We start from the raw sequence: 23951 nt of genomic DNA on the forward strand, positions 1-23951 counted from the left end.
TTGTAAGAAATGCAACAAAGTTTTCGTTTTTTAATAACTCGGCAAAGGTACTGGGTACAGGGGACCCCTTTGCCCTTTCATTGAGACCATTTACATAAGTTTTTGTAGGTTCTTTAACTTTTATTATTTTATGTTCTCTCTCATAGAAGTGTATGTTTCTGGAAGGAAGGCGATTTGTTAATACAAATCCTAAAGATAGATTGTTTACTCTTGAAAAGAAAGGATCAAAGAAAGCAAAAACCATATAAAATCTGCCTTCCTACATTTCCCATTCCTAAGACTTTAGGATAAAATCTCCTCTCCTGTTTTAAGTCACTGCTGTCTAAGGGAGTTTTTTTTGCACACAACGTGAAATTAGCGACCTCTGTGTTTGCACATGGTTGTGAGGGGCCCGATGGTGTTCAAATGCCAAGCTGCCATTTTACCTTGTTAGTGATGAGTTTGATAATTCTGCCAGAAATGGACTTTTTACATTAATGGACCAAGTATAGGATATTTTGAGATTCAGTAAGAAATATTTTAGTGGTGGCAGCCCTGGTCCCCTTCATTCTGTCAGACTGCCCAGATACTGCTTCCCTCTTGTCCGTTTTGTTTAAACTTTCCATTCATATTTTTTTCTTCCTGAAATGTTTATTTTGAGGAATGCCCCCAAAGCTTATAACCTGTCAGTGTGCATTATTTTACCATGAAGGTCAAATGCTTTATTTTCTACCTTTCTCTTCCCCATCCTATTATCCCTTAGCATTGAAAACATTTTTATAATACTATTTTTGTTATTGTTTCCCAGTGGTTTTTGAGGAATAATGGGCCTCTTTGAGGAAATGTGTGTTGCCTGATCTCTAGAAAAATGTGGTTACCTAAGACATTTTGCATGTGATTTGGATATGATTTCAGGGACTTATGGACCCACTAAGTCCCATCCATGGACTCCTGGTTAATGCCCTAAATGAAAAAAAAAAGTTCAAAGTAAAAGTAGTGATGTGGACTCAGAGGTATAGAGGGGAAAATGTCCAGATTACTTGAAAAGTTACGGGTTGGTGAATGAACATCTCCTCAAGTATGTTTTGTACGTAGGGAAGGAAAACACTTGTTTACCAAGAGAATGAGAAAGTTTAAGCAGGAAATGGAAATTGGAGATGGGTCACTAAGAAGCAACATTTAGAGGAAAGCGGAAGGTAAATAAATGTGTACCTGTCCATAGGCAAAGTTACAGGCAATTTGGGAGAATCCAGAACACTAGCCTAATTACACACTTTGTTTAAAAAGTGATCTGTGGTTTAAAAAAAGGATCTGGAAAATACTTAATATACACTGTCACCCTTTAGGAACTTCAGGATGTGTACCAGCAGATTGAAGCCCATGAGAAGTCCTGCAGTAAAGAAACCTGTTTTATATTGTTTAACCCAGCATTTCCCAAACAGTTGCAGCTCAAAGGGATGCTTGTTTTTTCTTTTTTTTTTTAAACAGAAAACAGTTATCAGCAGAACATACTTTGGGAAATAAACTGTTGGACTAAATAAACTAGAGTCTTTTCTAACTCTTTAGAGTCTGAAGTGTGGATGATATCTTGAACCACAATAAGCAGAGAAAATCCCAAAGGACTGGAGAGAAAATTTACTCTGGAGATGGCAGCAGCTAAGTGAGAACAGAACTTGGCCATGCAGTTGTGTCTTAACTTGTCCCAAAAGGGAAGTGCCAGAATGTGGGTGATGCCATTGGGCTATGTTAGAGACACATCAGCTCAAAGGTTGTATAACTTGTTTCCATGGCTAGATGAGAAAGAGAGCCAGACCTAAGAGTGTCCCCTTGAGCCATTAGAAACAGTGTCACCCCAGAGATTTACTCTTTTCAACTTCTCTGTCCCCATTAAATCCAGAAGCACACCAGGCTGAGAATGGGTAATAGGCTTAAGCACAAAGGAATTGCTTATGATTCTGAACGTGGAGGGCATTTTTCTTTTCAGCTATGAAGATGCTCATTTAAGAGAAATTGCTTTCTTATTAAACAGAATGATTGTGCTTTTTTTTAAATTGGATCAGAACTTCCCCATGCTGCCTTGTGGTATTTGTACCTAACAAATGGATAATGACTATGTGAAATTATGGATTCTGTGGGCTAAATTTAAGCTGTCAATAACAGGGCAAAAGGGTACTTTGATTCCATTACACATTGTGTTATCAGTCTCCAGAGTCCCTGGGGTTAGGTACTCCATGTTTTAATATGTTTCAATAACTTTTTTATACCGACCTCTGCAGGCTTTGGTAGCTCATACTGTAGACCTGTATGTGGCTGTGTCCAGCTGCAGCATGTGAGGTAGCCAGAGAGCTATTTCAGGAACAAACAGAGCTGTTTCATGTTTCCTCTAATTTGTAATAAGCACTTAGGTCTGCCTGACTCTTGAGATGTATCACAGAGTTCATCACATGCCACCTATTGTAGTACTAAAAGGTACTAAAATTAGAGTTAATGCTTTTGGTGTTTTAAAATTAGCGATTCTTCTCCCTCTGTTGAAGCTATGTATATTTGTTAAATAGTGTCTTTTAAACCCATAAAGTCTAAGCTAGAATTGATGAACATTCAGATTAAAGCAAGCAAGAAAAAACTTAATAAAAACAAAATTCCTCTCACGGAGTTTGAGGTTCCCAGTGATTTGGTGGGGTATGTGTTTTCCATTAAGGATGTAGTTCCCATGCAGTTAATAATGTGCAACTCTGTGGGTTCTCTCTGCTCTAGTCTTTGCCTTCTTCCTCCCTACTGTCCCCTCTTCCATCTCCCTCAATTGGGGAGGGGAAAATCCCTGTGCATCTTTCTGCTCTTTCTAGAATTTGTTCCTTGGTAGTTTCTTCATCAACTTGAGTCACCTCAGCTCTAGAGGAGGAATGGATTAGCTGAATTCTGCTGACTTGTTGCTACCCAGCTCTGCTGATAGGGACATTTGTAGGGTGGGGATGACAGGGGATTACCAAGCAGTTGCTGAGTGATAAACTGAACTGAGGCAACCACAAGCAGCATACATAAAAAAGAACCACTGGCACGCACTGACCCATTGCTCTGAACCAGCTGCCTGTGCTGGGCCCTGGTGGGAAATGGGGGAAAAAAAAATCTAGAGCTTTCTCTTGAACAAAGTTACACACAACATGAGTCAGAAACATAATTTTAAAAGGTCTGGGGCCGTACAGATTTTGTTGTGGAGAGGGGAGTGTTACACATTTTATGATGATTGACTTACTGGAAATTCACCATCATGGAAACAGAAATTTAGGGAAGAATTCTGAATGTATTCTGGGAAGCCTCTCATTCATGACGTTGGTTTGGCAGACAAATGCTTCCAGGAATACCTACCCAGGGCATTGCTTTGTATGGCAAGATGTGGATGGTTGATAACCCCTTGACCTCGTGGTCATTGGAGACTGCCCACCCAGGGCAGGGGTCTCTATATTCCCCTCACCTCCTTCATGCTGACTTAGCATGATGGCCGGCAAGGAGTTTCTCTGATTCTTGTCTGGGCATATTCTTTCTCTTTCCCTTTTCTTTTTCTATGCAACTACTAAAAAGATTGCTAACACTTATTACGTAGGAAACTTGAGATGTATACAGAGTTCTAGAAAATGGGATGAGAGCTGTTTTTATTCCTAGATCAGAGTAACTTTGTTAGAGCAAGCTGTTTTTCATTCCCTGTCCTCCACCTTCCTTTCACTCTGTTATTATTCCTGTTAATAAGTAAATGACCCTTCTGAATTGAAACAGGGTTGGGTCTGCTCTTTAAAAACATAACCTTTTTATTGGGATTTTCTTTAAGATAGGCTAATTTACTAAAATTAAAAAATCTTGCTAGGTATTAACTTTGTTGCTCATCTAAGACCAAGAAATATATTAATTTTTATGCATCTCAGCTTTCACATATGTCTAGAATGTTGTATATGTGTGTAGTTTGTGGATTTATGTTTTGAATACATTATTTCTTATTTGAATGGTGCTCAACATTGTATTTAGGAAGCAGCATAGTTGAAGATGATTGGCTTTTCATAATGCTTCTCGTAATGACCCCTCACTTAGTATGTGCCTTGCCCTGGGGCTCAGTGAGAGGGTTGTGTTTCCACAAACGTGCTTCTTCGTGGTCTTTTCCCTCATAGTCAGCCACAGAGGCTTTCCCGGGCTGAGTGTGCCAACTTCTGACTGCAAATGGTCTCATTTTCTAAAATCTCTCATTCTCCTTTAAGAAAAAATCTTAGTTATTAAAAATCTGCCTCACAAACTTAGATATGCTTCAGAGTAAGTATCTGAGAAGCAAGGCCACCCAGCATCCACCATATATCATCGTTTCTGTTAAGGGCCATCCCATTTCTTCAGACAAATTCTATCTTCTTCCTCCCATCCCACTTACTTTTGACTTTGAAGGTGGATTGTCCCATCTCAAATTTCCTTCCAGAATAGAACCACATTTCAGCAAAATATTGGGTGGCTGGTTTTTCAAGACCCACCTGCATCTTTGTTGGTCCTCTATGTGAGGAAGGTCCTCTATGTGAGAAGATCTGAGGGGTAAGCAGGTTTTAATGGACTAAGTTTTTTTTATATGTATGAGGAGGGTGGGGGGAGGATTTTAGAAAAACTAGATCCATTGGCCTGCAGTTAGAAGTTGAACACTGAACTTGGGAAAGCTTCTGTGGCTGATCGCGAGGAAAAAGACTACTTTAGTGACTACTGACATAACCTGGTTTGTATTACCTGTGAGAACTAGCTTCACACAAATTGATGTTCCATAGATACAAGCCTTTATAACTTTATTTCCTCCCATTATAAAACTATGTGTGGGCAGGGTATGGTGGCTCACACCTGTAATCCCAGCACTTTGGGAGGCTGAGGCAGGCGGATCACCTGAGGTCAGGAATTCGAGACCAGCCTGGCCAACATGGTGAAACCCTGCCTATACTAAAGATACAAAAAATTAGCTGGTTGTGGTGGTGCACTCCTGTAATCCCAGCTGCTCTGGAGGCTGAGGCAGGAGAGTCGCTTGAACTGGGGAGGGCGGAGATTGCAGTGAGCCAAGATTGTGCCACTGCACTCCAGTCTAGGTGACAGAGCAAGTCTCCATCTCAAAAAAAAAAAAAAAAAAGAAAGTATGTGTGTTCATTGTAGAAAACTTAGAAGCCAGAGATTGCAAAATGAAAACAACCTATAATTCTGCAGTCAATTATTGTTAATTTTTTTGTGCGTATTTCCTGGTTGGTTGATTGGGATGATAAGTAAGATTTTAAAATCTGGTTTTCACTTAAGCCTCAGGTACTTTGTGGTTGAATGTCTTGGCTAATTTTTATAAGGGAAGAAGGATTATGAATACTTTTATGTCATTAAATAATCATCAATGACTTTAAACATCTTATTTTTAAATAATTGTAGAAGATGTGGGAAATAATGCAGAGACATCCCATGTACCATTATCTAGTTACCCTCGTGTTAATATATTGCAAAACTGTAGTTTACACAACCAAGATATACTGACATTGATACTGTCAAGATACAGAATATTTCTTATCACCGCAAGGATCCTTCCTGTTGTCTTTTTTATTTTTTTATTTTTTTTTTGACGGAGTCTTGCTCTGTCCGCCAGGCTGGAGTGCAGTGGCACAATCTCAGCTCACTGCAAGCTCCGCCTCCGGGATTCACGCCATTCTCCTGCCTCAGTCTCCCCAGTAGCTGGGACTACAGGTGCCCGCCACCATGGCCGGCTAATTTTTTTTTGCATTTTTAGTAGAGACAGGGTTTCACCGTGTTAGCTGGGATGGTCTCGATCTCCTGACCTTGTGATCCACCCACCTAGGCCTCCCAAAGTGTCCTAGTGCTTTTTAAAAATTTTTATTTTTATTATTTTATTTTTTGAGACAGAGTCTTGCTCTGTCGCCTAGGCTGGAGTGCAGTGGCACAATCTCGGCTCACTGCAGCCTCTGCCTCCTGGTTTCAAGTGATTCTTCTGCCTCACCCTCCCGAGTAGCTGGGATTACAGGCGCCCACCACCTTGCCCGGCTAATTTTTGTATTTTTAGTAGAGACGGGGTTTCACCATGTTGGCCAGGCTGGTCTTAGACTCCCGATCTCAGGTGATCCACCTGCCTTGGCCTCCCAAAGGGCTGGGATTAGAGGCGTGAGCCACCGCACCCAGCCCCCCTTCTATTGCTGTCTTACAGCAACAGCTGCCTCCTTTCCCCTGCCTAACTTGACCGCTGGCAACCATTAATCTGCTCTTCATTTTTATGATTTTGTCATTTCAAGAATGTTACATAAGTGATCATGTTATATCATACAGTATATGGATTTTTGGGATTGACTTTTTCCATTAAGCCTAATTTCCTGGAGATTTATCCAAGTTGTTACACATCTCAGTAGTGTGTTCCTGTTTGTTACCCAATAGCGTTCCACTGTATGGCTAGGTTACATTTTATTTATTCACTCATCACTCAGTGGACATTTGGGTTGTTTTCAGTTTGGGGCTATTTTGAATAAAGCCTTGTGCTATGAATATTCATGTACAGGTTTTTGTGTGAACGTAAATTTTCATTTTTCTGGGATAAATGCCCAATGACTTCATTTTAATGATGGCAAAATATTTTTCATTTTATGAAGTAAATATTTCATTAATTTAGCTGATTACTTCTAAATGGGTTTTGTTAAGGGTTTTTCTGCTGTTATAAATATCACTGATGAAAATATTTTAGGTAAATCTTAATGTATATCTACTTTTATTTCTAGAAGTGGAATTGATGTCTGAGAGCATACAGAATTTTAAAGCTTTGCTTTTTCTAGTCACTCTTTTTTTTCTTTCCTAAAATCTTCCTAAACTCCTACCATCAATGTATGAAAGTGCCCATTCTCATACCCTTGCCAACACAGAGCATTATTACTTTAAAAAATCTTTGTAAATTTCTGCCATACCCCTGTAGCAGCATAACCTAAAGCTTCACTGTAAGTTTTCCAATCCCACTTGGCCTAAGAAGATCTTTCAGAGTAACAGAGATACCACCAAGATCTTGTTTTTTGCATGAAGTTTGGGACTCTGCAGCTTCATAGAACCTCAGAGGATTTGGTCTAGAATGGGGGTGAAGAATTACAGGAAATCACTGAGTTTTTGTGTGTTGCTGCTGTGTGTTATTTGTCCCTGATATTTATCCAGAAGGAGGCAAGTGTGCTGTCATAAGCAATAGCATTAAAACCAAACCAAAAAAAAAAATAACCTTTTATTATTAACAAAGGTTATTATTTTTTATAATAGATGTGGATAACTTTTTATAAAGGCCGATTAATATAAGCAATATAGATAATTGTGTACATGTGTCTTTCTGTGTGTTTTGTATTATAGGAACCTATTTTGAAGCTCTTAGAGCTGAGAGAGTTAAGTGGTCTTTTAATGGAACTGCTAAGACAAGGTAGAGTAGGAGATACTTTTCTTCCCTCTTTATGCTAAAGCGTTTTAGTGTTTCTGTCTGTGACTAGGCAGTAACTTTGAAGGAATAAGATAGGGTTAATAACATACCTACCAAAACTTGGAATATATACTATATTTTCTGAGATAAAAATCTTTGGATTGAAAATTACTTTCTGGTGGAATATGGCAAACTGACATTCATTCAATAAAATACTTTTTTTCCCTCACTTTTTGTGTTTTGATCTGTAGTTTTTTTTTTCTTCTTTACCTGTGGTACCATTTTTAAGGTGAATCAGGCCAGTTTCAGCAAAAAATGGTTGTATTGTTTATCACTTCAGTAGAAGGTAGGATGACTTCGATGAGGTTGTGCTCAGTAACTTCTCTGGTGCTAAATTAATGTCCTGTGACAAAGAAGGATCCCATTCTTACAAATAAATGAATAAAGGAGACTAGCAGAATCTGGCATTTCTCTTTTTAAAAGTTTATAATAAATTGTTCATTCAGTCATTTAAGTATCTTCTACATGTTTGCAGCTAAAGACTAATGAGTGTAATTAAACAAGTGGATCAAGTAAAGCATCAGCCATGAAAACTTTTCACTTTCTCAGGGATGATAAAGAACCCTCCTTTTTTTCCTTGTCATATTTTCCAGTTTATCATGATTCTTATAGTATTGGTGATCTTAAGTGTCTAGAAAATTTACACACATTTTGACCTAGGAAAGAAAATACAGTACTGAATAACAAGTTGAGGATCTCCAGGTATTAAATATAACCTGATTTCCAGAGGAACTTGATATAAAGAGGATAGGACTCTGCTAATGGGAGAGAGGAAGGGATCATTGGTGGAGTTTTAGGTAGAGCATCTTCTTTGAACTAATCCTGGACAGGCTTTCCCAAACTGAGAGTGTGCCATCATTTCCTTGAGGGCAGTAGAAGGGCCCTGGGAATCTATCTGACAGTATTATTGAAGCTCAGAGTTTAGTTCTATTTTTGAAATAAAAATTTCCCAGCATGGTACATTATAGACATTTTTTTTAATTTAAAAAGTATTTTTGTAATGATCATAGAAATATCTATAGGTCCAGGAATTCCTAGAATAATTTTTTTACTATGAAATTGCCTAGGAATGGTGACTTAAGCTACTCTGAAATAATGTGGTATTGAGGATGATCACATCCTGCAAACAACTGCAGCCTCAGACTACTTTGACTAAAAGGATTCTAATGTGAGTGGTTGGAAGGAAAGGAGGCAGCATCAGGCACAATTTATTGAAGAGGTCAGAAGTAGCTAGAGGAGAAACCAACTTTTTACTCTTAAATAATCAAGATTATTACGTAGATATTTTAGGAAAGATATGGTCATTAAAATTTGGAATTACGGTGAATGAAATATGTAATACAGAAAAACTGGAAAACGACAGTACCCACTGTTAATACATTTCTTGATGACTAAATGAGGTGAAAGTCATTGGGTTCCTTTGCCCTCTTCAGTGGCAGGTTAAATTTTTATGGATTGTTATACCTTTGGATGATTGTGTGGAAAAGCTTCCTGATATATTTTTTGTTCTTTTCGAATTTAAAGGTAACGTTTAACAGCGATGTGCCTTTGCCTGAAATGAGTAGAAATGTTATATGACTTATTAGTATGTAATATTACTTCTGACACTGACATTTGTGAACAAGGAATAATCAGTTTGCTTTCTTGTTCATTATTATGTTTTAACAAGAAATGTGTTACAGTGTTAGAGTCTCTACTAGAACTGAACTTGCACAACCACCAGTGAATGCAGCCAAAGAAAACAGCCAGTTTGGATGTTTCAGGCCCCCTAAACTTTTTGAAGGTTGGGGTTTTTTTTCCTTGTTGCTTTTTTGCTTTTCAGTTTGTTTGTTTTGGACCCTTTTTTAAGTATCTGAAGGATTGTCTAAGCTCAAGTTTATCCTTATGGAGATGCCCTCACGTGGGGCATCTGAATGTCATGAGTTTGGTGATTCTAAGCCTTCCCGTTTTGTGACTTGGCTCACTTATGGAGTGTAAAGGCCCTATAAGAAGAGAGAAAAAGGTATTTGAAGTCAAATGTTTTTGTTTTGCAAATTTACTTTATACTGTTCCACTGCAGGACGTGGCCTCTTGGCTTTATTAATTTTTATTTTTAAGCTTAAGATGTTGCTTATGCCAAAATAAACTTTTTAGTTGAGATAAATGAAGTTCATAGTCACACTCCTTATCATGGGTATCCTTATATCTAATACTAACTTTTTTTTTTTTTTTTTTTTTTTTTCCTGAGACAGAGTCTCATTCTGTCACCCAGGCTGGAGTGCAGTGGCACAATCTCAGCTCATTGCAACCTCCGCCTCCCAGGTTCAAGCAATTCTTCTGCCTCAGCCTCCCGAGTAGCTGGAACTACAGACGCCCACCACCACGTCTAGATGATTTTTGTATTTTTAGTAGAGACAGGGTTTCCCCATATTGGCCAGGCTGGTCTCGAACTCCTGACCTTGTGATCTGCCCGCCTTGGCCTCCCAAAGTTCTGGGATTACAGATGTGAGCCACCGCGTCCAGTCCTACTATTTTTTTTTCATTTTATTTTTGCGATTTTGAAAACTATTAATAATTTTTGAGCATTCACTCTGTGTCTGACACTACTGTGTCTTTTACATACAGTATTTCCAATCTATACCTTGGAAGTTGCTCATTTCTCAGAAAAAGAAACAGAGGCTTAGATCAATTAAAAGCTTGCCTCAAATGACACTTCTGGTAAATAGGAGTGGGATTACAGGTCTGATTTCAGAAATGGTTCAGGGATGATTAGACTTATCCTAGAAGGGAAAGATTTGTTTGTTTTGTTTTGTGTTAGCACAGGGAATATCAGGATGTTTCTTGTTTTGATTACCTGCTTAGATAAAGTAAGGGAACAAGCCAGGGGGCTGAACGGTTCTGAGAGGGAGGCATGGAAATGCAGCATGAGGCAAATTCGCATGTAGGACAGCAAATTAGATGAAAATTAGGTTGAAGGGAGAAGTCACAAGATCCAATTATTTTGTTCAATGTAGTGCTTTCAAATCACTCAAACGACCAAAAAAAGTTTTATTTTATCATGTGAGCATGTGATCCTGGATAGTTAATTGCTTTGCAAATTGTCATTGGTAAAATGCTTTGGAGGTTTTTATGTAAGAGTTACAAGTAAATTAAAATAGTTTGTGCCACAAAGGAACTTTGGTGCGAAACAGAACAATTAGAATTTAAAAGAGGTGGGGCAGGATGAGAAAGCAACTAATTTGGTATTAAAGGTTTGAAGACTAGACTTCTGTACAGTATGCTGGGAGACTCATCAGAACCTCTTCCCTGTTGTAAATAATGTTCTTGTCAGTTAATGCCTAATTGCTGCTCTTGCCTAGAAATCCAGAAGCTTTGGAGATGAGGAGGTCTCTCTGAATCCAGTTCCACAGTATATCAGCCCCTTTGTTCACCCCATAGACTGTACCCTTCCCAAGGGCGGTTCGTTGGCAAGTCTGTCTGGTAGGGCGGTGTTTTCTGCATAGTAATCAGGCCTCTGCAATTGTGATATTCCTCCCCTTCCCCCTAAACTCTTTGGGTTCTTGACACACATGGCAGTGCCACTGGTATAACAAAAAGTCAGAAGGAGAAAAAGAGAAAATGTCTTCTCAAGTTCGAAGTGTCTGCACAGTCTTGCCAGGCTATGATTAAGGCTTAGCTACAGGAGACTCCATGAAAAACTTTCTTCTTCTCTTCCCAGGAAGCAAGCAGCCTTGTGAACAAGCAGGTTCAGAAAGCCAGGAACTGACAAACTTTTCTAGTCCTTTTGCCAGCCTGTTCTGCTTTTACCAAGAGTTTAGTGACTGGACTACCTGTTTTCAATAGTTAAAATGTATATTTTGATCACCTTTAGCACATGCTACCTTGCACAGCTCTTTTTAAAGCCTTATGTAATCTAGCTATTTGACCACTGTTGTGTGTGATTTTCATTTTTGATGCCTAGTGTGACAGGAGGGGGTGAGGATGGGGGTCCCATAAAGATGCAGAGTAAGTTGAGGAAGACAATGCTTGTCCTGCCACCAGATGTCTCTTGTTTTTATTTTTGTTTTTGTTTTGTTATGTGTAAAAACACAAATGAACCCTTGGGATATTAGGATATTTCGGAGCAAGGTGTTGTCACTGTTTCTCAGACTTGGGGAATTTAGAACTCATAGACTTTTTAATTATTAACTTGTATGTTTTGTCTTTCATACCTGAACAGTCATACTTAGGAGATGAAAGAATTTTTATCCCAAATTGAAATGTCTTAGAAGAAGAATATTTCAGCTGGGCGCAGTGGCTCAAGCCTGTAATTCCAGCACTTTGGAAGGCCAAGGAGGGCAAATCACTTGAGCTCAGGAGTTCAAGACCAGCCTGGGCAACATGGCAAAACCCCATCTCTACTAAAACAAAAATTAGCTGGGCGTGGTGGCGTGCACCTTTGGTCCCAGCTACTTGGGAGGCTGAGGCAGAATTGCTTGAACCCAGGAGGTGGAGGTTGCAGTGAGCCGAGATCCTGCCACTGCACTCCAGCCTGGGTGACAGAGCCAGACTGTCTCAAAAAAAAAAAAAAAAAAAAGAAGAAGAAAGAGTTTCCGTACTCCCTTCAGAAACTTGCTTCACTGATATTTTCTTTTCTGATCCTGGAAAGGTTACATGTTTTGAAAATGGGATTGTAAAATGTGTTTGTTTCTAACCCTGTTTTTCTTGCTCTGTTTAGATGTCTAGATGATTATAGATACATTCTTTTCAGTCTCTAAAGTCTGAGGGAGTCCCTGTATCCTAATTTTTCTGCCAGCTGACATGTAGTAGAATATAAGCATCCCTCTGCCTTTAGGGACTTGCAGATTATATTCTTTGGATGGCTTACTTCAAATGCTAAGGACAAAATTTATTCATTCACTCAATAAATATTTATTGATGCTTACTGTGTGCCAGCTCCTGTTAGAGGGTTGGGGAATGAATACATCAGTGAACAAAAGATAAAATCCCTCTGCCTAAAGAAGATCCCATCCTAATAGAAATGTATGTTGTTTAACAGTAGATTATTATCCTGGAAGAACTAATCTTTATCATTACCAGATTCTTACTTCAGAGCAGTGGCATTTGGAGAGTTGGTGGCAGGTCTAACTTTCAGTCCTGCCCTATTTACTGCCATTTCCAAGGACTTTGGGATCATATAATGGTAGAGTTGAAAGATAAGTGGAAATTCTAGTCCAGTTCCCTCATTTTATTCATCAGAAGTAATGTACATAGTCATATGCATACTCCCAGTCGGCCTTAAGATCACCTCAAGTTTCTCTCTGTTTCAAACTGAAGTGTCTGTTCTATACTCAGAATCATCTTTAGAACACTTGAGTGGAGTGAGATCTCTAGTTCAGCCCTTTGGAAAACTGATGCTTGGATAAATTAAGTGACGCTCTCACTTTATTTAAAGATGATTGAGAATTGGCTATCACTGGCCTATTTTCTGGTCTTACAAGTAGTTCTGCCAAAGAGGCTAATTTCTAACTGGGAATTGTCTTTTGTCCCCAGAGGGAAATGGAACATGAACTGGATTGGAGGCACAGTCCTAAAGAGAGGGATACTCAGAGAACTTTGCAGAACTTTTTGGGTTAAAAAAACAACTGCTCTTTTCTGGTGCTACTGCAGTTTCTGTATCAAAAACAAAATCCAGGAACAAAAATACTCCGACAGAAACCAGGAAACCAAATATCAGAAACCAAAGAGCCAACTCTATGGTTTCTGAACAGAGTGTACCATTTAGGATCCCGTTTAGCTATCTTTGGGTTTATTTGAAAACTACTCCATTGTGGTTACAAGTGGAAAACAATTTAAAGGCTCTTCTTTGGCCTTGGTACTTTTACAGGGTTTCACATTTCTAATAGTAAATGCTTCAGAAAGTTTGAAGAAATCTCCTATTCTCAGAGAGAGGGTAGGGGTAAGCTTAACTTTATTTTACTCTATCCCTCCCCTCCCAAAGTCCAGAAAACGGGCCCTAAATTCCCAGGACAGATTTGTTTCAACCTCAGGACAGTTGCTTAAGCAGTTAATGCTCAGCAGTATAGAACATGTTTCCTTTTGTTAACGCTGAGGTTGCTACGGTACTTGGCCAGCTGTGGAGGTTTGTGAGCTGGACCTCAAGCTATTAAGAATAGCTTTGGTTGGTTTTGCCTTAATCCAAATGAACAGTTACCAGAGGACATGATGTAGAAGAGGTTATTGGAGGTTAGTTCTTAAAGGTCTTTAAGATCAGCCTATTGTAATTCACATTTAGTAAAGCTATGGTTTATAACTGGTAAGCTTAGAGTAAATGGATTATCTCTAATCCTTACTATTTTTAACCTTACCCCCCAAATAAATGGTGAATTGTCACGTCACTTCCAAAAGGTTTTATTTCAGTGAGTGTTTAGAGACTAGACAGATTTCACTTTGTTCCTGGAGAAGTCATAGTTGTGGTGACTGAAGGCATTGTCTACTATTGTGGGAGAGGCACCAAGATGTTACACACCTGGTTGCTGATGGGCTTGGGTTCTAGGCCAGGTTTAGATGTTTAGTATCTGAGTCACCTAGAGCAAAGTTGTAAAGCTCTGCTCTTGATCTCTTTAGCTTTAAAATCAGCCAAAATACGATTTGGCCTATTAGCTTTCCAGGTGGTGATGAAAAGACACTATTGAGGTTGCAGGTGGTATTGTTAAGGAGGGAAGCAGGAAGACTGAGCATTAGATAGGTCTGTGAATTTGTTTCTCACTGCATCTCTCTTTGTATATAACGCTGTGGATCGCTTTTAAGGCTAAGGTATTTGGGTTTCTGGGTTAGCCACTTGTGCCAACAAAGTGACCTCTCTTTAACTGGAAAGCAGTTTGGTGTTCTCACCCATTTCTTCAGGACATATCATTACAGGTCTTTGAGTTGTAGTTAGGACTTTACACGTATGAATATGCTGCTAACACGCCTGGAGGACTTAACTGTTGACAACAGGGCTCCTTTTGCCTAGACTAGAGTTCTTTCATTAAACTCAGGAGATGTGCCTGTTGAATTTTTTTTTTAACGTACACATACATGCACACATATGTACATTTTTGAAAAGAAAACAGTTGGGGGAAACCTGTCACCACTCCTCTTATGTGAGTTCCTTGCAGATTTGGCCATATATGCATGCATTGTTTGCTTAGCTGCAGTAGGAGATTTTTTTTGCACTTTGCTTTGTTTCCCCTTCCCCTCCCCATATACAGGCTTTACAATGGCTATTTAAAATCATTGCTTTAATAGGACAAGGGTTGAATGGATTTATAATTTATTTAATTATTTCCTCACTGGAGAGCCCTTGATTTTTTTCCTCTTTATTTTAATATTCTTCAATATTATAGGTATTGTTTTTGTAATTTTAAAATAAAAGGACTGAGTCTAAGAGTCCTGTAAATTGCTTAGATCTGTTAATAACTGGACTCCTTATCAGGAACTCAGAGTAAACTGGCCACAGGAAAATTTGCCTCACAAGAAACTCAATAGAATTAAAAGGAGAGGATTCAGTGTTCTTAAGTACAAGTGAAAGTCATGGGACTGGACCTCTTAGCTTCACGGGCTGAGCCTCTTCACCTTTGTGCTCTAAGAGGAAAAAACAGTGGAGCTTTCTGGGTTTTGTGTGTGCCTCTGTGTTTTGGTTTTTAAGAGAGAGAACGCATTCATACTCTGTTGTCTTTGCAAGTAGATAGAAGTGATAGGGCAGGGACTGGGTGAAGTCTGAGGCATTTAAATACAGTGTAAAACAATGCAGAGAGCAGCCCTCCCCATTTTCCTATCACCCACACCTTTTGTTCCTGTTCATCTTGTAACCCAGAAAGGATAAAAACTCTTTTCCTATAATCCTGCTGTTTTTGTGGCATTTGGATAATTTTACAGTGACATAAAATTGCCTCCCTGTTTTGAAACTCTGGTGATTTATTTTGAAAATTACCTGTGGAAAACAATCATAGTTATTAAGTTGTAATTTGAAAACACTGAAATTTACCGATTTAAGTATAAAATTAGAGTTTTAGTGAATGTGTACAGTTTTATAACACCACAATTATGATAAAACATTTCAAACATTTCATTACCACAAAAAAATTCCCTCATGGCTTATTTTCATCAGTCCGTCTCCCTCCCCCACCCACCCACAACTGCTGAGCTACTTTTTGCCTTTTCTAGAATTTCGTATAAATGTAGAGTCATACTGTATGTAGCCCTTTGTGTTAGCATCTTTCACTTAGTAGAGTGCATTTGAGATTCATCCATGCCTTTTGTCAGTGGCTCATTCTTTTAATTGCTGAGAAGTATGCCATTGTTGTATGGATATTCTGTTATAGAAATATACCAGAATATTTTATCCATTCACCAGGGGATAGACATTTGGGTTGTTTCCAGTTTTCTACAGTTACGAATAAAACTGCTATTAATATCTATGTTCAAGACTTTTGGGGGATATATTTATTCATGTATTTGTGATAAATGCCTAGGAGCAGGACTGCTGGGTGGTAAGTGCAGTGTATGTTTAACTTTATAAGAAACTGCCAAACTGTTTTCCAGAGTGGATGTACTGTTTTGCATTTCTGCCAGCAATGTATGAGAGTTCTAGTTGTTTCACATCCTCTCCAACACATGTAATTGCCAGTATTTTTACTTTTCTCCATTGTATAATGTAGTGGGTATGTAGTGGTAGATACCTCATTGTAATTTTAATTTGCATTTGCTTAATGATTAATAATGTTATGAATCTTTTCATGTGCTTATTTGTAAATTGTATATCTTCTTTGGTGACGTGTCTTGAAATCTTTTGCCTTTTTTTTTTTTTTTTTTAAAGGATTGTATTCACACCATTTAGTTAGGAATTCCTTATGTATTCTGAATACATGTCTTTTATCAGAAATAAGTATTGCCAGTATTTTTTCTTGTTTGTGGATTGCTTATTCATTTTGTTAACAGTGTCCTAACAACTAAAGAGCTAAGTTTTAGCTCTTAAATTTAAGACCTTGATCCATTTGGAGATAATTTTAATATTTTGTATAAGAGTCTAGATTCATTTATCCATTGAACTTCTTTGACACCTTTGTATATTTCTAGACCCTCTGTTCTATTGATTGCATGTCTTTTTTCTTATACTGATACCACATTGGTCTTTATTACTGTAGCTTTATTTTATCAGGTAGTATAACTCTTCCAATTTAGTTCTTTTTCAAAATCATTTGGACTGTTCTAGATCTAGTCATCTTTAATTTCTCTCAGCAGTGTTTATATGTTTTAAAATACAATTCTTACATACTGTTTGTGAAATTTATCCCCAAGAGCTTCATCTTTTGATACTATTGTAAATGATATTTTAAAAATTAGTTTCCATTTGTTTAGTATGTAGAAATATAATTCATTGGGTTTTGTGTATTGACCTTAATCTTGTAACTTTGCTAAACTCATGTATTAGTTGTAATACCCTTTTTGTAGATTTCTTAGGATTTGTTTACATTGATGATCATGTCTATAAATAGAGTTTTCTGGCCAGGTGCAGTGGCTCATGCCTGTAATCCCAGGACTTTGGGAGGCTGAGGTGGGCGGATCACCTGAGGTCAGGAGTTTGAGACCAGCCTGGCCAAGATGATGAAACCCCATCTCTACTAGAAATACAAAAATTAGCTGGGCGTGGTGGTGGGCGCCTGTAATCCCGGCTACTTGGGAGGCTGTGGCAGAAGAATTGCTTGAACCCGGGAGGCGGAGGTTGCAGTGAGCCGAGATTGCACCATTGCACTCCAGCCTGGGTGACAATAATGAAACTCTGTCTCAAAAAAAAAAAAAAAAAAAAAAATAGAGTTTCTTCCTTTCTAAAATATACTGTATACGCTTTATTTCTTTTTATTGCCTTATTTCACTGGCCAGGACCTCCAATACATTGTTGAATGGCAGTGGTGAAAGCAGAGATCCTTACCATTTTTCTCATCTTAAGGGGAAAGCATTCAATCTTTCACTGTTAAGTATCATGTTAGGTGTAAGTTTGTCACATATTTCCTTTATCAGGCTGAGGTAGTTTTCTCTATTCCTATGTGTTGAGTAGTTTTTGTTTTTTAAATTATGAGTGGGTATTGGATTTTGTCAGATGCTTTTTCCTCACCTGTTGAGAAGGTCAGATGGTTTTTCTTTTTCAGTCTTTTAATATGATGAAATACATTGACTGATTTGCAATGTTAAACCAACCTTACATTCCTGGGATAAATCCCACCTGGTCTTGATATGTTACCATGAGATTCAAGTAGCTAAAATTTTGTTAAGGATTTTTGTGTCTGTCTTCATGAGGAATATTGATCTATACATTTCTTATAATATCTTTGCCTGTTTTTGGTACCAGGATAATGGTGGTCTCATTACATGAGTTGGTAAGTGTTCCCTGTTCTGCTCTTTGGTAGCACTGTAGTATCTCTTCCTTAAATGTTTGGTAGAATTCAACAGCAGTTAAGCCATCAGAGCCTGGAGTTTTTTTGTGTGTGAGAAAATGTTTAACCGCGAATTCAATTTATTTCATAGATACAATGCTGTTGGCTTGTCTGTTTCTTCTTGAATGAGTTTTGGTAGTCTGTGTCTTTTAAGGAATTTGCCCATTTTATTTAAGTTGTCTACTTTATGGGCATAAAGTCATTTATAATGTTCTCTTATTATCCTTTTAATAGATATGTCATCTGTAGTGATTTCATTTTCATTCCTGATGTTGATAATTTGTGTTAACTCCCTTTCCCCCTCATTCCTTATCTGTTTAGTGCCTTGCAATTTCATTGATCTTTTAAAAGAATTAACATTTGGTTCCACTGATTTTTCCCCCGTTACTTTTATGTTTTTACTTCCATTGATTTTTTTTTCTCTTTTAATCTTTTATTTCTTTCCTTTTGCATGTTGTGGGTTTAATTTGCTCTTTTTCTGGCATCTTAAGGTGAAACCTTATTTCATTTACTTGAGACCTTCCTTCCTAATATAAATATTGAAAGCTATACAGTCCTTGCTACAACTGCTATAGCTGCATCCAATGAAGTTTGTTTTTGCATTCAGTTCAAAATTGTTTCTATTTTACCTGTAATTACTTTGGTCTGCGGTTTGTTTAGAAGTGAATTTTTAAATTTCCAAGTATTTGGAGGATTTTCTGGATATTTTTCTATTACTGTTTTCTAACTAAATTCTTTTGTGGTTGGAGAATCTGTTTTGTGTTGTTTTAAATTTATTGAGACTTGTTTTATGAGCCAAGAATATTGTCTGTCTTATTGAATGTTTTCCGTGTACTTAAAAAGAATGTGTTTTCTGCTGTTTTGGGTGATTTGTTCTATAAATGTGAATTAGGTCAAGTTAGTCAAGTTCTTTTTCTCACATGTTCTATCAATTACTGTGAAAGGAATGTTGAAATATCCAGCTGTAATTGTGGATTTGTCTACTTCAATTCTATTAGATTTTGCTTCATGTTTTTAACAAACTTTAATTGAAAAATAATATTGTATACTGCTTTATGTATTTTGAAAATCTGTTATTAGGCAGATTAACATTTAAGTTTGTTATATCCTCCTGATACATTGACTCTTCTATTATGAATTGTCTCTCTTCATCCTTGGCAGTATTTGTTGTTGAAATCTGTTCATTAATAGCTGTTAATAATATAGTTACTCCAGCTTTCTTTTGACTACTGTTTGTATGACAGATCTTTTTTCCTTGTACTTCTAATCTATCTGTGTCTTTATATTTAAAGTGGGTTCCATGCAGATAGCAAATTGTTGGGTGTTTTTTAATCCAATCTGACAATCTCTGGCTTTTATTTGGAGGGTTTTTTGTTGATGTTTTGGGGGTTTTTTGTTTGTTTTTTGTTTTTTGCATTTTTTCAAAGACCATTTTGTTTAACATAATTATATTTGGGTTTAAATCTGTTATCTTGCTATGAGTTTTCTATTTGTCCCATTTGCTCTTTGTGTCCTATTCCCCCTTTTCTTGCCTTCTCTTGAGTTAGGTGGTTTTGTTTGGTTTTAACGAACCCATGTTATCTCCGCTCTTGGCTTATTAGGTACATCTCTTTGTTATTTTTTAATGGTTGCTCTAGGATTTACACATCTTTAACTGATGATAGTCAGTCTTCTGCCGCTTTACATGGAGTGTAAAATCCTTGAAACAATATACAGCCACTTCTCCCTTACTATTGTTAGTGCTATTTTCTTCTACGTGTATGTTATAAGCCCCAGAATGTATTGTTATTTTTACCTTAGATAGTCATTATCTTTTAAAGAAATTGAAAATAAGAAAATATTGTTTATATTTACTCATATATTGATCATTCCCCGCTCTTCATTCCTTTAAGTTCAGATGCCCATCTGGTATCATTTTCTCTCTTCTTGATGAAACTACTTTTTAAAATATCTCTTTGAATGTACCACTGCTGGCATTGATTCTCATTTTTGTTTGCCTGAAATAGTGTTTATTTTATCTTCATTTTTGAAAGACATTTTTAATAGGTATAAATTTCTAGATTGGTAGCTTTTTCCCTCTCTTAGTAAGGATGTTCCTCCATTGTCTCACATAGTCTCTGAAAAGTGATTTGCTCATTCTATCTTTATTTCTCTTGATGTCTTTTTTCTTCTGCCGCTTTTAAGTATTTTTTTTTAATCACTGGTTTTTATTATTATGATGTGCTCTATTTAATTACATCTGTTCTTTTTGGAGTTTGTTGAGTTTTTCTTGGATCTGAGTGTTTATAGTTTTTTATAAAAAAATTTAAAATCCAGCCATTATTTCTTCAGATTTTTTTTCCATCCTCTCCCTCTTTCCTCTTCTTTTATGATCTCAATTACACATAAGTTAGACAATTTAATATTGTCCCCATAGATCACTGGATACTCTCAGTTTCATTTTCAGTCTTTCCCTGTGCTTCATTTGGGTTAGTTGGTTAGTTGCTGTTGTTGTGTCTTATAATTTACTGATCTTTCTGCAATGTTTAATTTGCTGTTAATCCCATCCAGTGTATTTTTAAATTTATTTTTCTTTACTAGAAGTACCACTGGGTTTATTTCTTTTGTATCTTCCATTTTCCTGCCTTTTTCCCTCTACCTTCTTACTACATAGAGTATATTTATAATTTTTTTTTCCCTTGAGAATGAGTCTCACTGTGACACCCAGGCTGGAGTGCAATGGCGCAATCTTGGCTCACTGCAACCTCTGTCTCCCCAGTTCAAGCAATTCTCCCACCTCAGCCTCTTGAGTAGCTGGGACTACAGGTATGTGCCATCACGCCCAACTAAGGTTTTTTTTTTGAGATGGAGTCTCACTCTGTCGCCGAGGCTTGAGTGCAGTGGCGCAGTCTCTGCTCGCTGCAAGCTCCGTCTCCCGGGTTCACACCATTCTCCTGCCTCAGCCTCCTGAGTAGCTGGGACTACAAGGCACCCACCACCACACCCGGCTAATTTTTTGTATTTTTAGTAGAGACGGGGTTTCACCATGTTAGCCAGGATGGTCTCGATCTCCTGACCTTGTGATCCACCCGCCTCTGCCTCCCAAAAGTGCTGGGATTACAGGTGTGAGCCACCACACCCGGCCAATGTTTGTGTTTTTTAGTAGAAATGGGGTTTTGCCATGTTGGCCAGGCTGGTCTCAACTCCTGGCCTCAAGCGATCCTCCCGACTCTGCTTCTCAAAGTGCTAGGATTACAGGTATGAGCCACTGTGCCCAGCCATATTTATAACTTTTTAACAGCTTTGTTGAGACCTAATTCACATTGCCATATAATTTACCAATTTAAAGTGTGCAAATTAATGGTTTTTAGTATATTCACAGAGTTGTGCAACTATCTGTTGTGCAACCACAATCTAATTTTAGAATACTTTCGTCACCCCACAAAGAAACCTTGTATCCATTAGCAGTCATTTCCCATGTACCCCACTCCTTTTCAGCCTATATTGATATGAAATGTCAGTCTATAGGGACTCTTCTGGACATTTCATATCAATGGAATCATGTAATAGGTAGTACTTTGTGAGTGCCTTCTTTCACTTAGTATGATGTTTTCCAGGTTCATCCATGTTGGTAGCATTTATCAGTACTTAATTTCTTTTTATTGCTAAATAATCCATTATATGGATATACTACATTTTATTTATTCATCAGTTGCTGGGCATTTGAATTGTTTCCAGTTTTAGCTATCATGAATAATGCTGCTGTGAACATTTGTTACCAGTTTTTATGTGGACATTATTTTAAAGTCTTTGGGTGTATGCCTAGGAGGGAATTGCTGGGTCATGTGGTAACTCTCTCTAACCTTTTGAGGAACTGCCAAGTTGTTTTTTAAAGAAGCAGCACTGTTATAATAGCTAGTTCAGTGCCCTTCTCTGCTAGTCCCATCATCTTGTCTCATTTCTGCGTCTGTTAATTGATTATTTTCATTTTTATGGGTCATATTTTCCTCTTCCTTTGCTATGCCTGGTAATTTTTACTTGGATACCAGGCATTGTGAATTTTACATAGTTTTTTTTTTTTTTCATTTTAAACAAGAAGTTTATTTAAACACCAAGATGCTTGACTTAAAGGGAAAACTATATAGGATTCTTTTTTTTTTTTTTTTAAGAGTAGTTTATCCCTAGTTAAAGACAGACTGCCCTACATGTAACAGCTACATACAAAAAAGTTATAAAATTGTCCTTGGTTTTACAGTGATCAATGAAAAACATGAAAATTCTCCAGTTGAACAAGGTATGCAAGGATTTTTATGGGTTTTTTTGTTTGTTGGTTGTTGTTGTTGTTGTTGTTAAAACAGAGCAAAATAACCTACTGGAATATGAAGATAAGAGCAGAATGAGCATGCCACTAATGGAGAGTGGGGGTATTTTCACAGAATCAGTATTTTTCCCCATCCTGTCTTCACTTGATGTCAATCAAAACATACCGTTGGCTGTTAAAAAAAAAAATGCAGTGTGCTTGTGCACATATGCCAGTTACTTTTATGTACAGTAAAAGAATGGAGAAGGAGGAAATGAACAAACAGAGAAAACTGTGCTGTAGTAGTCAGGGATGTATTGGAACCAAATTGCAGTTTTCTACTTGAGAATGTAATCGTGGTCTGCAAGAACAGAGTTCTGGAATGAAGAAGCAGGTTCCCTTCTGAGTAGACACCTCCCATCTGCTGTTGGAACACATCAATTGTATCTTCATTCTCCATTTCCAACTGTACAGGTGTGTCTTTTTCATTGATTTGGTTGCCCGTCAAATCGGAGTCTGATCTGCCTCATTGATAATCCCTGTCATTCACAATAGGCTTTCATTAGTTTACTAAGTAGTGTATGCCTCTTAATCTTAAACTGCACCACAGAACCACCCTGCCCCACCACCTTCAAATTAAGATGATTGTTGTTCTCAGTCTTGACTCTTTCCTGGGGCTTTTTGTCAGCCATGACGAGCACCGGGTTCTCCTCAGCTGCCGCTTCACAAAAGAGGTATCAGGTCCACACTGAACGAGCACATGAGCAGCACCAGGAGCCACAGAAGAAGGAGGCAGCAGTGGCAGACGAGGGAGAGGGAATTTTACTTCATTGACTGCTAGATTGTGTTGTATTCTTTTCAAAAGCGCTAGACTTTGTTTTGGCACGCAGTTAAGTTACTTGGAATCAGTGGTATCGTTTTGAAGCTAGCATGTAAACTTTGTTAGGGTGGCTCCAGAGCACCGATTAGGAATGATGTAGCCTGAGTACTTATCCGCCGTAAGGCAGTATTCTTCTGAGGACTTTACCTGATGTTGTGTGTCTTGTGAATTATTTTTGTTTTTGTTGCTGGTGGAAACATGAACTATTGCTAGCTTTGTGTGAACTGCAGGACTTCTTAGGCCAACTGTTTTCTGGTGCTCGTATCCCTAACTTTAAGTAGTTTCCTTTGAGAGGTGTGCAAATCAGTCTAAGACTCTAGGAACCGACCCTTTTGTGCTGCTCTCTTCTCCTGGGTGTTCTGCCCTTCCAATTCTAGCCGTTTTGGCCTCCTTGAATGTGGCTTCTCTGATTACTAATCTGTGTTACCTCTACTCAGTGAGACTGACATGCTCTGTGTTCCCCCTTCTCTTTGCTGTGGCTTGGACACTACCTCCTGGCAGTAAGTTCAGGCAAATAAGTTCAAGGCTTGTCTCATATGTTTCACTATTCTCAGAAATTAAGTCCTATACTGCCTGTTGTCCAATGTCTGAAAACAGTTGTCTCGTGTTTTGTCTGGTTTTCTAGTTGTTCCTCTATCATAGATGGAATCCATAATAAATATGATGCCAATGCCAAAATCTGCTACTATATTATTACTCTTTAAAGCAGAGCCTGTATAGGAAGAGGAAAAAAGAAGTCAGTGTAACCGTGGGGGCAAGGCAGGAAGCATTCTGTTTATGTAACACAGACGTGGCATTCTTTACTTTCTAACTTAGGACATTTGTGATTTGAAGAAGAGACACCTGAATTTTCAATATGTTAGTCTTTGTTGGAATAATTGGCTC

The 23951-nt window shown here is 37.9% G+C and overlaps 1 protein-coding gene and 1 pseudogene across 8 annotated transcripts in view; one reads left to right on the top strand and one right to left on the bottom strand.

Moving 5' to 3' along the window:
- Nucleotides 1-23951, top strand: part of FOXO3 (forkhead box O3) — a 123877-nt gene that overhangs the window by 34394 nt on the left and 65532 nt on the right. The window contains exon 1 of one of the 8 annotated variants that reach the window (XM_054557958.2): nucleotides 22113-22660. The exons of the other annotated variants lie outside the window; for them this stretch is intronic. The gene's annotated coding sequence lies outside the window, so the exon portion shown is untranslated. Of the gene's footprint in view, nucleotides 1-22112; nucleotides 22661-23951 lie in introns of those variants that run through there. 8 annotated transcript variants of the gene reach the window in all.
- LOC112133741 (small ubiquitin-related modifier 2-like) lies at nucleotides 15006-22919 on the bottom strand (annotated as a pseudogene).

The sequence above is a fragment of the Pongo abelii genome, chromosome 5 (genome assembly GCF_028885655.2).
Source record: "Pongo abelii isolate AG06213 chromosome 5, NHGRI_mPonAbe1-v2.0_pri, whole genome shotgun sequence".
NCBI classification, from domain to species: domain Eukaryota; kingdom Metazoa; phylum Chordata; class Mammalia; order Primates; family Hominidae; genus Pongo; species Pongo abelii.